Consider the following 10,987-nt stretch of genomic DNA (forward strand, 5'->3'; position numbering starts at 1 on the left):
TTAAAGAATGCCAGTCATGTATATATACACACACACATACATACATATATATGTGTGCATATGTGTGTGTGTATATAAATATGCACAGACTGTAGAATACCCAATTTCGCAGTGATCATGAGAATTGATATTCTATTTCCTATTTGTCCATTCTAGAGCAGAGCTAAAGTCCTTGATTGGTCCTCCATAGGCTTGCATTCCTGAGTAATTGGGAGTCTCCTGGGAAGTGTGTTAGATTGGAGATGAGATGATTGTTAGCAGTCTAAAACTTATGTATTCATCTTTATTTTTAACTGTCAGATAACTTTTTAATCTATAAATTTACAAAAGTTTGAAAATACCATGGAGAATCTTAGGAATCCCAGTAATCAGTGAATGGGATATCTATAGATCCATAACATCTACAGGTTAAATCCACTCAGAATGCTTCTCAAAGTAGGAGTATGAGAAGTTAATAATTCTTCTGTCTGGCTTCCTCTTTGCCTTTCCCTCTCCTGTCTTCAATCACCTGTGTCACAGGACACATATAAATAGGTGGGAGGTGTTAAACTTTGACAGTAAAGCGAAATCAGAGTTGAAGGCAATTGTTTAACCAATCACATTTAAACAAGCTGCTGAATGAATAGTTTCAGGGTTTTTTTTGTTTGTTTGTTTGTTTGTTTTGAGACAGAGTCTCGCTTTGTTGCACAGGCTAGAGTAAGTGCCGTAGCATCAGCCTAGCTCACAGCAACCTCAAACTCCTGGGCTCAAGCAATCCTCCTGCCTCAGCCTCCCGAGTAGCTGGGACTACAGGCATGCGCCACCATGCCCGGCTAATTTTTTTCTATATATATTAGTTGGCCAATTAATTTCTTTCTATATTTATAGTAGAGACGGGGGTCTCACTCTTGCTCAGGCTGGCTTCGAACTCCTGACCTCGAGCAATCTGCCCGCCTCGGCCTCCCAGAGTGCTAGAATTACAGGCGTGAGCCACTGCGCCCGGCCTAGTTTCAGGTTTAAAGAGTCAAATATTCTACACTCCTGAGAAATCTTAGTTTCTCATTCTGGTGAATATTTTCACATCGCACTTTGCTACTATAAACTAACTGGTTATACATTTTTGAGTGTCGATTTACTGCTCAAGATTTGAATTTAGGGGACTAAAAGAAAACATTTTGTATCTATGTATTTTATAAAAATGCATCCATAAGAAAGGAGTCATGCATCAGTTTCCAACTGGGGGAGCATTCTCATGGAGGTACTGTAAGACTAAATCTGTCCAATTCATTTCTTGTTCTTTGACAGATTCTGTGCTGCCACGATGGCTTGTTCAGGTTCGGGAAGCTCATTCAGTGGTATCATAGCATCTTCATAAGGCAGCTTGTCTTCTTGCCAAGCATTGTCGATCAAATCCAAAATCTTCCAGCTCTCTGTACCTCACTGTCCATTTACATGCAGCTTTGATTTTGTCAGATCTGCACCTGGCCCAACACAGCACCCACTTCCTCCAGCCATGCCCTTGGAACCTGTATTTATCTTTAGCTGATGGCATTTAAAATGCCTAGTAACTAGATCAACTTCTACCTCCAAGAATTAGGAGCCAAGTAATTTGGACCATTTCTTCTGTTGAAGACAACCTGAATACCAAAACCAAACCAAACTAAACTAAAAAAAAAAATTGCTTGAAGACATCAGAGATCAAATAAAATAAGAATTTCATGGCAATATGTGAGGGGAGATGAAAATCCAGAAATGTAACCTTCTGATTTACAGTGACTTGTTGTCTGGAGACATTTGCCAAGTAAAGAAGAGAAACCAAGAGTCTGAGCAGTACTTTTAATGGCCTCATGGAGGGAGAATGGTAAAAGTTGGATTCCAAGACCTGCAAAGGAGGAGTAGTTATGGTAAGCCACTTACCATTAACCCCAAAGGGCTGAACCCTGGAAACACTGGTGAACAGGAAATAGATCAGTCCTCACAGGTACTATGTGTCATGTCATGTCAATCTCCAGAATTTGATTATGTTTATTCATAAGTGCTAATGTCTCAGAGTGTCTTCCCTGCTTGAAAGAAAATAAATACACTATGCAGTAGAATAATATTATCCTAGCCATCAAATTATTTCTGTAAACATTTTCAGATACAATGTCCAGCACACAATAAAAATTAACCAGGTACCTAAGGAGACATGACAATACAATTGAGAACTATTTAATAGCAGAAACAATAAATAACAGAAACAGGCTCTTACGGTCTATTAGAATTATCAGAAATAGGCTTTAGAATAAGTATGTTTACAATGTTTAAGAAGATAAAAGATAAGATTGAGAGGTTTTGGAGCTATAGAAAATAACAGACTTGAAAGTCTTACCAAATTTAATCTATAAGTGAAAAATGAGTAGTTGAAATTAAATCTTAGGTTAGACACATTTGAGTAAAAGAAACTATTGAGAACAAAGCACAAAAAGACAAAAGCATGGAAGATAAAGAATAAAGAATATAAGCCACGGACGTTAAAGTGTGAAAAAACAACATATGGTTGAAGTCCCAGAATAATAGGAAAGAGACTAGGAAGAGGCAATATCTGAAGAGATAATAGCCGAGAATTGTCAAAAAGCTGATGAAAAAATAGGTTAAAAATTCAAGAATCCCAGCTAGGCATGGTAGCTCATGCCTGTAATCCTAGCACTCTGGGAGGCTAAAGTGGGAGGATCGCTTGAGGTCAGGAGTTTGAGACCAGTCTGAGCAAGAATGAGACCTCATCTCTACAAAAAATGGAAAACTTAACCTAGCGTAGTGACACATGCCAGCTACCTGGGAGGCTGAGGCAGTAGGATCCCTTGAGCCCAGGAGTTTGAGGTTACAGTGAGCTATGATGATGCCACTGCACTGTAGCCAGAATGAAAGAACAAGACTCTATCTCAAAAAAAAAAGAAATTCGAGAATCCCTAAAAACCCTAAATAGGATAAAATGAAATAAATTGACACGTAGTCCCATCATGGTCAAATTTATGAAAGTGTAAGTAGAAAATATTGAAAACCAGGTGTGGCGGGGAAGCAACCAGAGGGGGTAAAGACAGATTATTTTCAAAGGAGCAATAATTAGACTAATATCCAACAGCTAATCTCTAAACAGAAACAATGGAAGCCGGAAGACAATGGTATGATAACTTCAACAGACTGAAAAAAAATAATGACCAAAGTAGAAATCTATATGCAGTGAAGTATTCTTCAATATAAAGGGGAAATAAAGACATTTTCAGACAAAAACTAAGCAAATTAGTTACTTACACATCTACGCCAAAGGGAATACCATAGGGTACTTTTTAGGTAGGATAAAATGATCTCAGTCGAAGATGTTGATAGGAGTGAAAGCCATGAAATTAAAATGTTTGCATAAATCTAAATGAGTATTTACTGCATAAACAGTAATAATAATGACTTTGTCTTTAAAATATTGAGAAAAATACAGAATAATAATATATTAATTAAGGGGAGATAAATATTGTTAAAGTAGTCTAAGATTCTAACATTTTCTAGAAAGAGGGTAAAAGTACCTGTAAATAACAAATTTTGATAAATCACAAATGAATGTTGTAATAATTACGGCAACCATTAAAATTGTGATAAAATAGTAAATAATTTCCCAGTCAATGATAAGGAGATTGAGTTCATCAAATAATTGTAAGTGTGATTAAGCTAGAGAAATTTTAATGAAAAATATTATTATATATTGCATAAGACATGAACTCATTCTAGGCAATGAAAATCTTGAATAACTGGCACTTACTTAGCATTCTATCTCTCATTTATGGCTATTTCACCTTTTCATTATAATTTCTGAGAAGCCAATTGTTTCCCAAAGGATTTGTTTAAAAATATCTAATTTCATGCTTTTTATTCTCAACTAAAAATAAAATGGAATTAAACATGTGCAGAATAACTGAATGCCAAGTAACCAGTTATACAGCCAGCTCATTTACACTGAATTAGTAATTTGCTCAGTCTGCAATTTATGTTAATTAAGGAAAGATTATTTTATGTTATACATTTACATAATGACATAAGTGTCTCATTCTCTCCTCTGTAAATGTTATTATTATCTTAAGTTTCAGTTCTTTTCCACTATTAGCCTCTTAGAGTAATCCATATAATGTTGTCATTTTCATTATACATTTTCTGGCACTGTAATTGGGAGAATATTTAACTTAAAAGTTAAATAAGTATCAAAAACACATAGGATTCCCTTGGCTTCAACAAACTGTGTGATACTCTGCATAAAATTACAGTCATTCCTCAGCATCCATAGGGGATTGGTTCCAGGACCTCCCACAGATACCAAAATTTGCTTAAGTCCCTTATATAAAAATGGCATAGTATTTGCATATGACCTGTGCACATCCTCCTGTATACTTTAAACCATCTCTAGATTGTTTATAATAGCTAATACTATGTAAATGCTATGGAAATAGTTGCTATACTTTATTGTTTAGGGAATACCAATTAAAAATATGTACATGTTCAGTACAGATGCAATTTTTTTCTAAATATTTTCCATCGCAGTTGGTTGACTCCATGGGTGCAGAACCCACAGATATAAAGGGCCAACTGTATATATTAACAAAGATTAGACTGCCACTATGACATATTTATTTTAAAATAATTTATATTTTAAGGCTATTTAAGGCTCTTATGCTTTATAAGCTTTTAACTCTTTTTAATGTAATTATGTTTTTATAAAATCTTTTTAATTATTATTTAATTTGTATTCTTTTTTTCCTTATATTGCAAAGAATAAACATTGACTTCAGTATTGTTCAGGGTTCTCGAGAGAAAGAGAACAAGTAGGATATAGACACATAGATAGATAGATAGATAGATAGATAGATAGATAGATAGATAGATAGATAGATATACAGTTGAGTTTTCATTGCCTGAAATTTTGGGGGCCAGAAGTGTTTCAAATTTTGGATCTTTTTGGATTTTGGAATATTTGCATGTACATAATGAGGTATCTTAGGGATGAGATCCAGGTCTACACATAGAATTCATTTATGTTTCATAAACATCTGTAAACATAGCTTGAAGGTAATTTTTTACAATATTTTAAATAATTTTGTGCATGGAACAAAGTTTTGTTTGTTTTGTTTTGTTTTGAGACAGGGTTTCTCTCTGTCACCCAAGCTAGAGTGCAGCGGCACGATCATAGCTCACTGCAACCTCAACACCCTGGGCTCAAGTGGTCCTCCTGCCTTAGCTTCCCAAGTAGCGGAAAGGTCTTCACCACCACATCCAAATATTTTTTCTTTCTTTCTTTCTTTCTTTTTTGTAGAGACGGGGGGTCTTGCTATGTTGCCCTGGCTGGTCTTGAACTCCTGGCCTTAAGTGATCCTCTCGCCTTGACTTCCCAAAGTGCTGGGGATCACAGGTGTGAGCCACCGAACCTGGCCAAACAAAATTTTGACTGCATTTTGACTGCGACTTGTCACATGAGGTCAGGTATGGAATTTTCCACTTGTGGTATTATATCAGCACTCAAAAAGTTTCAGATTTCGGAGGATTTTTGATTTTCAGATTAGGGATGATCAACCTATATAAGAGGAGATTTACTGTGGGAATTTGCTCACACAATTATGGAGGCTTAGAAGCCTCACAATTTTCCATCTGCAAGCTGGAGAACCAGGAGAGCTAGTGGTGTAATTCAGTCCAAGTTCAAAGGTTCAACAACCAATGTCTAACATCCAGGGAAGATGGATGTCCCAGCTCAAGAAGAGAGGGTATATTTGCCCTTCCTCTGCCTCCGTGTTCCATTTGGGCCCTCAATGGCTGGATGATGCTTGACCACACTGGGAAAGGCGTATCTCCTTTACTTGGTCTATGGATTCAAATTCTGGAAGGACTGTCACAGACACACCCAGATAATGTTTTACCAGCTCTCTGGGTGTCCTCTAATCCAGTCAAGTTGACATATAAAATTAACTGTCACACCTTGGTTGTATTTGTTCTGAATCTGTGTCTAGCCAGTACATAATTTTATGTACTTAAGGCCTGAATCATTATTAGTTAAGATGATCTGGGGGAAATGGGACAGTTTATTCTTCATCTATACTTCCTACATTCATCAAATAATTGGCAACTCTCTAAAATAAGTAAAAACCTAAAATTTTCAGTTACATCTTGGCTACTGACTTGCTTTTGTCAACTCAATATACTTCTCTAGGCTTTTTAGCTTTCCTCTTTGCAACCTGTCCTTGTCTATAATGTGTATTAGAGTAATTTGATCTCCTGTTAGAAAGGAATTTCTGCAAATCCGCAGTATTTTTATTATTCTTCCTTGGAATACTCATGTCTAAAGGTTTTGGCTGAAAAAGAACCCAAGTATTTCCCTGAGCTTATTAAGGGCCTCCCCACACATCTAGGCCTCAATGTAAAGCTTGTGCAAAGCGCAGCAACCTCTAAGGACAATGAGTCTGTGATGTTTGTCATCTTATTGTTCATTGTTTCCTTAACTTTTTGTCTATAAGAGGCTGCTTTTCCAGTGTTTCTCTCTAACATTTGTTTCTGCTGTCATGGCATCTTTCCACCCAACATTTAGTTGTTTATTGTGAGTCAGAAAAGCATCTGCAATAGAGAACTTAACTTATCCCACTAGAGACTTCGGGCCCAGAGCTGAACTACCAAGGAAATTCTGGAATGAGCAAAGTCTAGACATGAGTAGCTGCTAAAAAATATAAATGTATTCTAATGTAGTATTCTCAGCAAAGAAGGAGACTAGCTCTTTATCAGAGCTAAACTTGCAGAAATACAAGTAAATTAAATGGGCGGAAGTAAATTAAATGTTAAAACTAGGTTAATTCAGAAAATACCACTAAATTAGGAGTATATGTAAATCACTAAAATTTGAGTTTTACAGTCACTGTCGAAGGAATCTTCAATAGTAAAAACTGTTGAATTTTAATTAGAGAAGATGTTGGAGTGTCAGGTCAATAAATAAGGTCACTGAGACAGCACTACAAATGATAGAAATAAAGGAAAAAACACCATAAGCATTAGGTCCTAGGGAAAGCTCAAATCTGTCCTATGAGTTGTGTAGCAGATGAAAACAAAGAATTCTGAAAGTGAGACTTTAGCTTTGATTTTGATGTTTAAGGTTAGAAACTGCCAGGATAAGAAGTATTGTATGTACTTTTAAAGGGTCAGGCCCAAAAAAGTATTCTAATTGTAGAATGGAGAGGAAAGAAGGGTTCAAGGAAATAGAAAGTAGAATCAATTGACAGTGTATAAAAAAGAGAAATAAAGATCTCAAAACAGAAAGGAAGGACAAAAAAGAGATTTGAACATACATAAGTATACTGATGAGAAAGGTGCATACATCTTAGTGATTTTACAGTGTTTTGGCTGCTGTGGTTTACAAGATCCCTTGAACAATGATCACGTTCCAGAATTTCATCTTCTACAATGTCCGTTTATGGAAGAAGGAGTTTGCTAAGTAAGCACGCAGGGTCTGCTTGAAACATACTAACAAAGATATGATTCCTCAAAGTTAAAGTCCTTGAAAGATTAAGCCATAGCCGGGAGACACTTCTGTCTACCAGAAACAAAGATGATGGGCTCCCCTGCTGGGATTACTATCCTAATTATCAGAGAACCATTGTTTCTTTCTGCTCCTGGGCATCAAATATGCTGACCCCCTCAGCTTCAAATAACCTCCCACCAATACTGAGAGCATTCTCTGGCTCGTGCTTGCCTTCTCCAAAACCAAAGGCACTTGGCTGTAATCCAGTTCTTAGTATTACAGTCCTTGGCGCATTTCCATCAGCTCTGAACTTTAAAACATACACACACACACACACAGAGGCAATTTAAAAGCTCGGTTCATATTTCTTTTTTCTTTCTTTTTTGCATTAAAAAAAGAGAAGAAATTCTCTAGTATTCTTTTTAATGATAGCTTACAATCTCTTGCCACTGAGTTATCTACAGGAAAAACCTCCTTATGAGGGATTTTTTTTTGAGACAGGATCTTCCTCTGTTGCCTGGGCTGGAGTGCAGTGGCATGATCATAGCTTGCTGTAATCTCAAACTCTGGGTCTCAAACGATCCTCCTGCCTCAGCCTCCCAAGTAGCTGGGACCACAGGTGCATGCCACCACACCTGGCTAATTTTTTTGTAGAGATGGGGGTCTCACTATGTTACTCAGGCTGTTCTTGTACTCCTAGCCTCAAGTGAACCTCCCACCTTGGCCTCCCAAAGTCCTGGAATTACAAGCATGAGCCATGTGTACGGCCACCTTATGATGGATTTTTAAAAACTGAAATTCTAAAGTAATCTCTTTGTGGGAAATTAATAAAACTCACTTCAAGAAAACCATGTTATTACAGAATGTGAAACTATAAGCACCACTGTTAGCCAAACATCCTCTGAATGGACCTTTATCTTAAAATTGTGTAAATTTTCAAATAATTTAATACATTTATATGAGGGATATGTGTACTTATTTCTCTTGGCTTTAAATGGGACCTCCTACCTCCATCTTTCTCCTTTCAAGCTAAATAACTTCATTTATGAAAAATGAGATATAATTCTAGATATTTGCTTCTTGGGAATAGAATTTCGTACACAGTTGGGATATTTGCATTTTATACTTTTGATAATTTATTTACCACCCACTTTGTTTTTCCTCCTCTTAGTACAGCTGTGTTCCCTCCACACCCAAATATGGCCCAAGTCCTGATCCACGAGAGTAAACTAACTTCATTACAGTCATTGGTCGTTGTCTGGCCAACTCTTTCCTCTTCCACCAAGCTCCACCCTTCCCAAAGACCCGGGGTCATGGTCAAAGCAGTGAGCAATAGCAAAACAAAGAGTGCTGGAAATCTGGAGCCTCGGATTTTTGCCTACCAATGAGATTAACTGGCTGTGTTGCCTAATTAAGGCTGATCACATCTGTAGGCTTCAGCTTTTTCAGCTGTAAAATAACCAGGATAGATTGTTGTCTAACATTGCTTCCTCTTCTAAATTCTATGATTTTAATACTGCTTTCTGTTCCACTGTTTCTGGAAGGAGGAAGATAATCCAAAAATCTGAAAGATGCCTTTCTGAAAAGAGGCCGTGTAGCAAGAGAACTCTAGTCTTATTATTCATTCATTGCTTAACAAATGTTTGTTTTATACCTACTGTCCTCCTGGCACTATGCTGGCATTGGATGTTAATTAATTACACTCGCTTTGGTTCATTCTCAAACTGTTATTTTTACTGAGGTAAAATTCACATAATATAAAATTATTATTTTAAAGTGAACAATTCAGTGCATTTGGTACATTCACAATGTTGTGAGACCACCACCTCTATCTGGTTGCAAAACATTTTCCCCACAGTAGAAGGAAACCCCATACCTGTTAAACCACCGGTCCCCATTCTCCCCTCCCCTGTTAACCACCAATATGATTTCTGTCTCTGGATATTTCATATAGATGGATTCATACAGTATGTAATCCTTTTTGTCTCTCTTCTTTCACTTAGCATGTTTTTGAGATTCATCCACGTTGTAGTACATATCAGTAATTTTTTCCTTTTTATGACTGAACAATATTCCATGGTATGTCTATTCTATAGTTTGCTTATCCATTCATCTATCCATTGATAGACATTTGGCCATTTTTACCTTTCAGCTATCGGTGAGTAGTGCTGCTACGAACATGCATGTATTAAATACATCAAACTGTTTTTAATGTCTAGTCAAATACAGCTCAAATATAGTTTATGGCCAGTACTCTTATAAATACTTTGGGAGTGGTTAATAATCTTCCTGAACTGAATTCAACTGAAGCCCTTACACTGGTCATCTAATTTCTGACTCCTTTCATTTCTTTGTTCCTGGTTTTACTACTCAACAAATTGAGAAAGTATATAGAGTGTTCCTTGCTGTGTTCTTGTAAACGTCTAAGTATAAAGAAAGAGTCTGACAAATGTCTTTACAGTCAATGCCACATTCATTATCAACAAGGAATCATTAACATCAGAAAGAGACAAGACCATGTCTTACAAAATGTTTCCAACTGATCAATTACTTATCGGGAAGGGGAATAGGGTGAAAGTGTCAGCCTATTGTTATTCAGGACAATTAGGGCAGCAAAGACGTACATATTTTTCTTCCTTTAAATTGCCACTAGTGGGAATCATTTCTTTTCTTCAATATATAATAATGCAATAAGAACTGTGGTTTTTTTTTTTTTCAATTTAATTTTGTTTTTCTGTCCAGTGGCCTCATTGCAAAATTACTCTAAATGATGGCACAATTTTTATATAAAGCTTCATGCCAATTCCTGGTCTTCAATACCTAAGACATCTGTGGTTTTATTCCAGTTTCACTGCTCACCAGTCCTAAATGATCCATGTACTGCTTCTATTCTTAGATTCATTGGCTCAATGTAAATTTGTAAGACCTATAGTGGTTGGCAAAAACCAGTCCTCACATTAACACACACATACACATATGCACACACATGTTGAGTGCTTTCCTTCTTACTGTCTTCATCAACCTAAGGATTTTGGCTTCATCTGGTTGACCAATTTAGAACTATTGATTTTGAATATCTCTAAATAAACTCTGGCTTGGCTAGGTATAGGCTTGCTACTCGGGAGGCTGAGGCAGAAGGATTGCTTGAGCCCAGGAGTTTGAGGTTGCTGTGAGCTAGGCTGATGCCATGGCACTCTAGCACAGAAAACAAAGTGAGACTCTGTCTCAAAAAAAAAAAAAAAATATATATATATATAAAGAAATTTTGCAAATGAACAAAGAGTATTGACTTTCTGAGTCACTATAACCTTTCCACTTTTCTAAAATAATCAACTTCATTATTTCTAGTACAAGTCACTGCTCTGGATACTATTAATTCTTTCAGTCTAATCATAAATTTGTGCTCTTTACTTACACCAAGTGCTGCAGCTGCCACTCGTCCACTCAGTGGGGAAAAACAGTCAGATTAGTTCTTTGAATTGAGTTCAGTTA

The 10,987-nt window shown here is 36.6% G+C and overlaps 1 pseudogene; it reads right to left on the reverse strand.

Annotated features, from left to right (window-relative positions):
• Positions 1 to 1,204: 1,204 nt before the first annotated feature.
• LOC142872293 (anaphase-promoting complex subunit 13 pseudogene) lies at positions 1,205 to 1,427 on the reverse strand (annotated as a pseudogene).
• Positions 1,428 to 10,987: the final 9,560 nt, after the last annotated feature.

Source organism: Microcebus murinus, chromosome 8 (genome assembly GCF_040939455.1).
Source record: "Microcebus murinus isolate Inina chromosome 8, M.murinus_Inina_mat1.0, whole genome shotgun sequence".
NCBI lineage: Eukaryota > Metazoa > Chordata > Mammalia > Primates > Cheirogaleidae > Microcebus > Microcebus murinus.